Source organism: Condylura cristata, unplaced genomic scaffold, assembly GCF_000260355.1.
Source record: "Condylura cristata isolate star-nosed mole 26May11 unplaced genomic scaffold, ConCri1.0 scaffold00003, whole genome shotgun sequence".
NCBI lineage: Eukaryota > Metazoa > Chordata > Mammalia > Eulipotyphla > Talpidae > Condylura > Condylura cristata.
In genome coordinates, this window is record NW_004567104.1 from 9,020,604 (window position 1) to 9,028,419 (window position 7,816).

Consider the following 7,816-nt stretch of genomic DNA (forward strand, 5'->3'; position numbering starts at 1 on the left):
TACAGATATAGAACTCCAGTTTTTCCTCATCGATTGTACAGCAACTAAAATGAACTAGTGAAAACTTAAGTGAAACTCATTCACATAATTGTGAACAAAAAAATAGGCAGTCACTATCAGTAATAAATGAACCTCAGTTCTCCCTATTAGAATTTATGTTGGGGATATGATGACAACTGAAGTTGTCAAGTCCTTTTGCAAGTCCTAAACATGGCCACAAGTCATTGTGATGGGAAGTGTCCATGGATGTAACCAAAAAATAATTTGATTACATTCAGACATAACTCTTCAGTTGGAGGATAGACTCTTATAAGTGATTATATTATGTCCTTTTGAGGCAATAAATACACAGTAGTTTTAACTGCTATTACTGAATGCATTGTGGAGCAGCTCTTTCAAGATCCCAGTTAAATACACTTTAGACAGCAGAGTTCTAGATGTGGTAATTCCACGGGGCATCTCCTATTTGGTTAGAATGTTCAATTTTGAGGATGGGGCAAGGGAAAAGGCTCAGAGAATGACATACAATTCACAAATAATCCTTTTCACTCTTCCTTTATCCCTCACATCTTTCTCTGGGAAACAAGTGTTTACAAGTAGATAAAAAACAGTGGGGCTGAAGACTGGAGACTAACCTGGTACTTTTACAGTGCAATTATGCCTGCTCAATCTGAAGGTAATGAGTATCAATAATACTGACTCTGAATATGTGATAACAACTATCAGGTAGTCTTGACAGGACTATGAAGGACTTGGTACACCTTGGCTTACAAATAGGAGATAAGAATGTTCTAGAATGGTACAGTGCATAAAAAACTTCTGAGATGAATCTGCCCAGATAGCATTGATGAGACATGAAACCAAATAGGAAAAAAGGTGAAGGATTTACTTCAGGGACTTACCACACCATTTATATTGCATGGAAGGGGAACAATAACCCTGACAGGGTAAGAACCCCTCAGTTCCTGCAAGGTTAGAAGTAAAGAAGGGACTACTAATCTTTCCTAGATTAAAGATTTCTAGAATGATGCACAGGAAGACAATAAAGATAGGATGGCTTTTTTTTTTTTTACACTTGTATCTGTAGCGTTTTGAACCATGTGATTATTGCAGTTATTTAAAAAATATAAAATTAAAAATTAACACATTATAGCTAAATCTGGCACTAAAATTTAGAAATTAGCATTCCTAGCCATACAGCTAGGGAGCTCTTTGGTAAGAACATAGACTATAAAAACACATACACAAAAAGTTAGGTTTTCTTTTAACAGTTATACACATTAATTTATATAATTTTCTAGCATGAAATTTTTTTGTAATGTATATATACAAGAACAGTACAAGCTATTTAAATTAACTATTTTTATTTAATATAACATGAAATTAACAACAAATATACTTTATGTAACAAAAAAACTTGTAATTGATGTTTACCATCTACATTTTAAAGGATTCCAACAATTATTTTTGTATAACCTTTGAATGTTTACCCAGTTTTGAAATGTAAAATACATAATTATAATACCCATACTACATACCTTACAATTTTAAAGATTTAACTAAAACATGACTTTGCAGGTAAAAGCATGAATTGTCTTATATCAAAGACAAATAAAATACATTACTAATAAAGTGCCACTGGATTAGACAAAACCACTTCAACTATTTCCTTTTTCAAGTGGACAAAAGTACCTAATTATATAGAACTAGTTGTTTTTACTAGTTCTAGTAAATTTTATTAGTACTACTGCTAGTATAGTAGCTAGTAATTTGCATTATTTTTTGCAACAAGCACAAAAGTGCTTATTTAAGTAGATGTTAACAATAAAGAATTCTTCTCAAGAGATTACAACATTTAGACAATCTGCACAGTCATCACTGAACAGTTTAGTGTCCAGAGTTTTAAAAAATAAGGACAGTTCAATACCAAGGAATAGTTCTAAAGACTTCATATAAATAAACTTTCACTTGTAAGCTGGGTTCCAACCTGTTTAAGGAGAGGAGGAAGAGTGGTGGTGAATGGTGAGGTCTGGCAATAAGCCTTCTAGCGGGTGGAAGCCTGATAGGCATTGCTCTAAGATACGTATTTCGCAGAACGAAAGGTAATTTTTAGATGAATACAGCACTTTTCAGGCACTTGAGCTCATGTGGCATTTAAATTGATGTTCAGCTTTGATGGAAAAACACTAAATGATATATACTTATATATAAGCCACATTCTCACAGAACAGCTGTGTTCTGTAAGCTAAATCCAAATGTTTCCTGCTAAAATCAAATAATGATGCCATATAACAAATTCAGAGAAAAAAAATTTAATATTGAATTTTTTTCAACTGTAAGATTTTTCCACAATAAATTTTCTTACTGTTTTTGTTACCTATTTGCCTGAATGCTGGGAGGAAGGAAAAAAAAAAAAACTTGAAAACTATGAAATGTGACTAAATGCCATTAGAAAACTTGAAACTGCTTATTAGTTCAATGTAATAAACTATTTATGGAAATATGCTCTTAAAACTACTTAAGAGACATTTGATGAACAGTAAATTTTGTTCCTAGTTCATATTATAGAATTCAGTATGTAAACATTTAATGTACACAAAAGAGCATTGTGAATTTTCAGTTATTCCTAAATATGTTTGTGAACCACTACGTCAGCATCTGGCTCTGAGACTATCTTTGGGATTTATTCCAAAGGCATGCTTTCAAATATATCATTAAGGATAGGGTTCTAAGACTGTCAACTTTTGTTCTAAAATAAAAAAAATATGGCAAGATTCCAGGATACATGTTGCCAATGTTCCCATTTTCTTCTTCAATACTTAACGTACAGCTTTAAGTATGTTGATATTAAGGATTTTTTATTTGTATGTATCTTTGTATTACAACTTGGGAAAATTTTGCAATATACTTTCAGGTAGTTAGCTTTAAAATAATGAAACCTTAGATCTTAGCACAAACAGCCCTGAGAACAATGCATTCAAATTACAGCTCAACTAGAAGTAAGTCTAATTGAGAAACTTGAAAGTATAAAATCAAACTGGAAAAGTTGTAAATTAAAAAAAAAGTTACCAACATTTGAGGCACTACCAGACTACAGTACTTTTTTAAGAGTTGGAAGGACTTTGTAAAAAGAACATACAAAGCTGTGTGTGCATATGCACATTCACATTGTGCTGTAATGTATTGTGGCCCCTATTTTATAGTCTAAACATCTTATTGCAGCATCTTTTACTAAAGATCACATGTTCTGGCTGCAGGAGAGTTTTGGTAATTGTCATAAAGCATTGGTACAGAATTTTGTACCATTAATGGAAACAGATTCAAGAGCTTATTAGCAACACTTTCAAGTGACTGACAGCCCTTGGAGGGGAACATAAGAGAAGTATCATAGTTGTGTTTATAATGCAAATGCAAAACGAAAGTAGCCATGATTGATCTGTTTCAGAGGGTATACAGCTTTGTAGTTAATAAGATAGAACAAAATTTTCACAGTAGAAAGAAAATATGTTCTAGAAAGAAATATCCTACCAGTTAATATTGCATAAAAATTGGTGAAATGCTTACAGACAAAAATGTTTTATCACTATATAATTTAACAACATGACAGTCTATTATTCTATGCATGGTAATTTGTGATATTTAACATTTTCTACAAAAAGTACAAGAAATCAACATTTAACATTTCTAATATCAGAAAAGAATGAAGTCATAATGTTCTATGTTAAAAAAATGTTTCCCTGCTTTCCTTTTAATATAATTTATAAAGCTTTACTAAATGAAATATTTTGTTCTAGAGAAACATGAATTGATTTATGTGAAAATAAACAGTCTGATATCTTTAAAATCTATACTTATATGTCAGGAGAGTATTTACACTTCATGATAGTACTTGAAATATTTATGCATAAATAGTTTTTGCCATTCAAGATATGAAGACAGGGATGCATTATTATATTTTATATGTGCTTACCTCACACTTAAAAATATACTTTTGTAAAGTTTCACAAGTTAGGAAAACAAAAACATGCAAATGCAGAATTAATACTAAACCAGAACACCAATATGGTTAACTGAGATTTTATGAAAGACTAGCAAGCAGCAGATTGATGACTTTCACAAACTCCTGCCAGAATTCCTTATAATGTCAATCAGTAGCAAGCAAGATATCTATTTCAAAGTACTAAAAATTTAGAGTAATATTTAGTGATTACTTAGATGGAATATTGAAAGGAATTTAGCCTAATTCCTAATTGTGCTTTAGAAAGATGAAAGGTAAAATGTTATACTAAAGATGATTGAAAACTCAATATTTCTTGTGCTTCAGAATTTCCTTCTTACATTTTTCTTGAAGTATCTGCTGCTTTTTAATGGGTTTGTCAAGGCTAATACAAAATATAAAAGTGTACAAATTAAGTAATTGAAACAGAGATCTTCTGTTCCTAATGTTATTTTCAGCTCTGATTAGACCTAATCTAATATATACAATACTGGAGCTGATTAAGTCAGTTCCAGCATTGTAAGCTTTCCTCTGGATCACAGACAAAACGATCAAGTCACGATGGGAGATACTTCATATCTGTATTAGAGAATGAAGGTATTACTGAAGTAGTGAATTTGTTCCAAGTTTCACTCCAGTGTGATTGTTACTGAGTGAAGGATTTTCACGAATTGCGTGACAATGCCTAGAATTTTAGAAATAAGATATACGTGACCTAAAATACAAAATAAAAATATAGCAGTTACCTTAAACACCTTTTGAAATAATTTATTGATGAATTCTTTCCTACCAGTTTTAATGCCTACCAGTAACTGAACTGTCATATGATCATCAGAAAAAAAATGTTTCATAAGTTAATCACAAATTAACTTTTCTTTCATAATTCACTTTCATTTCACTTTAGAAAAGATGTACAGAAATGTAACAAGTCTTCCAAATCAACTTAAAATAAGAATTTTCAGTTTTTGTCTGACAAATCTTTTAATATAAAAAATCTACATAAGGATAGGAATGACTACAATAAATACTAATATTTAACATAATTGATAAAAAGTACTGCATAGTATTTATAAAGCAGGTCACACCTTTAAATACACACACACACACACACACAGACTTGAGATTAAAAGCAAACAAAAACACAACTAGAAAAAAACTATTCTTATACTAATTGCAAAGCCTTAAAAATCTATGGCTTTAACTAACCCTCTATGCTCTGTCTTTACAGCCTGCCTTTCCAACTGTCACCTAAAAGTTCAATGACTCTCTGTCAACTACAAGCGGTACTAAAACAACTATATATAAGATTATATTAAATCTGCCAATAACTTGGCAAGTAACTATGATTGAGGTAATAGAGGTGGCTGCATATGGCTACTAAGATAACTGACACTTTTTGATAGCTTTTTTTTTTTATGGATTTGTCCTTGCCAGGTTGAAACTGAAAATGCCAATCAATAATTTTCTTATTCTATGATTTAAGCTTGAAATTGATGCAGAACAATTCAACTTAAATGTGGTACTTCACTACCATTAGATGCTACATTGTTTGATTTAAAACCCTGGTTTATTTATCATTTAATTAAAATTTACGGATGAGTTGCTCAAACAAATCACATCTGCTGAAGCTATCTTGTCTGTTGCTTGGACTCACAGAAAACAATAGGAATGTTATGAGAAAGACACCTACAAAATTAAAAAATGAATCATACATTTTGATTTTTAAAAAAAAATTACCAATTGCCTGCAAATGAATTCAGCACAAGTCCAAAACAATTAAAGAAAGAAATGAGGTTGCTTATGAAGGCCATGGCTTTGGTGACAACTCGGAACCAAACTTTAGATCTGTAGTTGATCCAGACCTAAACAGTGTGCTCACACCTGATGTTCCCATTTATTTACAGGGCTTTATGGCCACAGCATATTCCTCACTCATTGCACACATGACAGATACCTAAAAGAGGAAAGTGTGGTCAAAAGTTATTCAGAAGGCAGTATTATATGTACATATCTTGATTTTACCATATACTAAATATTTGCAGACATTTATACATACTGAACGTGGAGATATTCTAAGAGCAGTTAATCTACTTTTTTTTAAATATTTTTCTAAAGTAGAATCTCAAATTATGGCTTATAAGACAACTTCTAAGATCAAAACAAAACAAAACAAAGAACTATAAATATTTCATGCTTATTAAAAATTATACTTCTGGAAGTTTATCAAAGAGAGTAAATCTCCTTCGTTCTTTAGTGCTCCCATATCAAAGTTTGTCTTTAAGAACAGTTTAGAGGATGATCTTGAAAACAAATTTGGATTTGACAGTGTCGATGTAGGAAAAAGTGGATATTATGCTTTTTTTGGTAATGGGTCTCTAAAAGAAATCAGAAAAAAAAAAAACTGCCTGAAGAGGTTATTTTTAACATTTCAACAGTATTAAAAGCTTACTAGTTTAGGCCACAGTTTTTATAAGATTACCTAAAAATACAATCTTTCCAGAGGTCTTTACCTGTACATCTTCACCTGCATTGTATTTTCCTTCTATTTCTTTGCCTAGTTCACCTTCTGGCAGCTTAAGATCCTCACGAACTTCACCAGTTTCTGTCAGCAGGGAAAGGTAACCATCCTGGATGCATATTAGCTATTAAAAGCAATTATACCATTTGCAATGATTAGATTATATCCACTCCCTTGTCATGTTTGCATAGTAATATGCAATCCACATTAATTTGTTTAAGAATAAATACACTAATATATTCTTGGTGCTTAAAAATGCTAGACATACAGAGGTATAAAAAATATATATGTTAGAGTAGAAATATAAGTCCACCTTCCCTGAATTCTCCCATTGCTCAAATCTGTTTTATTATATAGGTTAGGTTTCTTTATAGTACATCTTGAGAGATTTATATTTATATACAAAATACAAATATAATTTTTTAAAAGCATAAATAAGGTATGTATTTCTCAGCAAATTTGTAGATAATGTGAGAAATCTCTCCAACTGGAAAATATGTGCCTACCTGAGTCTGTTTAACTATTTCTTCTTTAAAAAAAAAAAAAAAATTACATCATTTTTCATTTTGTGCATTTTTTCATCTCGGTTGTAATCCCTGTGGATTTCCCACAACTAATTCACCCATGTGCTATCACCATAGTCCTGTGTGCTCTTCCCACCTCAATTTTGATCCTATTCCCCTCCCCACCCCTGTAAAATATCTCTGGCTTATAGCTGTTCGTTGTTTTTCATTTTTACTTTATTACAATTGTTTTTCCCTCCCTGAACCCATTATTAACCTGCTATGAGTGAAATCATCCAATATTTTTCTTTTTCTTTCTGGGTTTTTTTCACTATGACCTGTTCCAGCTCTATCCATGTTGCTGCAAAAGGCATACATTTTATCTTTTCTGATTGCTGAGCAATATTCCATGGTGTATCTGTACCACAACTTCTTGATCTAGTCATCTATTTTGGGGTATTTGGATTGATTCCACATCTTCTGTATTAGAAATAGAGCAGCAATAAACATGGGGGTGCAAGTGTCCTTTTGAATTAATGTTGTTGTGTCCTTTAGGTAGGTGGCATTGCTGGGTAATAGGAAGCTCCATTTTTAGCAGTCTGAGAAACCTCCACACAGCATTCCATAGTGGTTGTACCAGTTTTCATTCCCACCAGCAATGTAGAAGAGTTCCTTTTTCTCCACATCCTCATCAACATTTATTGTTGCTAGCTGTTTTAATATGTGCCATTCTCACTGGTGTGAGGTGGTATCTCATTGTGGTTTTGATTTGCATCTCCCTTATTACAAGTAATGCTG

General features: G+C 31.8%; 2 long non-coding RNA genes across 2 annotated transcripts in view; both read right to left on the minus strand.

The window, feature by feature from the left end:
- Nucleotides 1-2,623: 2,623 nt before the first annotated feature.
- The window catches only part of LOC105854580, a 6,049-nt gene continuing 856 nt past the window's right edge, over nucleotides 2,624-7,816 (minus strand). Inside the window, exon 2 of the long non-coding RNA XR_001146208.1 lies at nucleotides 2,624-2,939. This is a non-coding gene — a long non-coding RNA (uncharacterized LOC105854580). The remainder of the gene's footprint in view (nucleotides 2,940-7,816) is intronic.
- LOC105854579 lies at nucleotides 5,402-6,633 on the minus strand. Its single transcript, XR_001146207.1, has 2 exons — nucleotides 6,508-6,633; nucleotides 5,402-5,951 (listed from the first exon to the last, which is right to left on the minus strand). It is a non-coding gene; the product is annotated as an uncharacterized LOC105854579 (long non-coding RNA).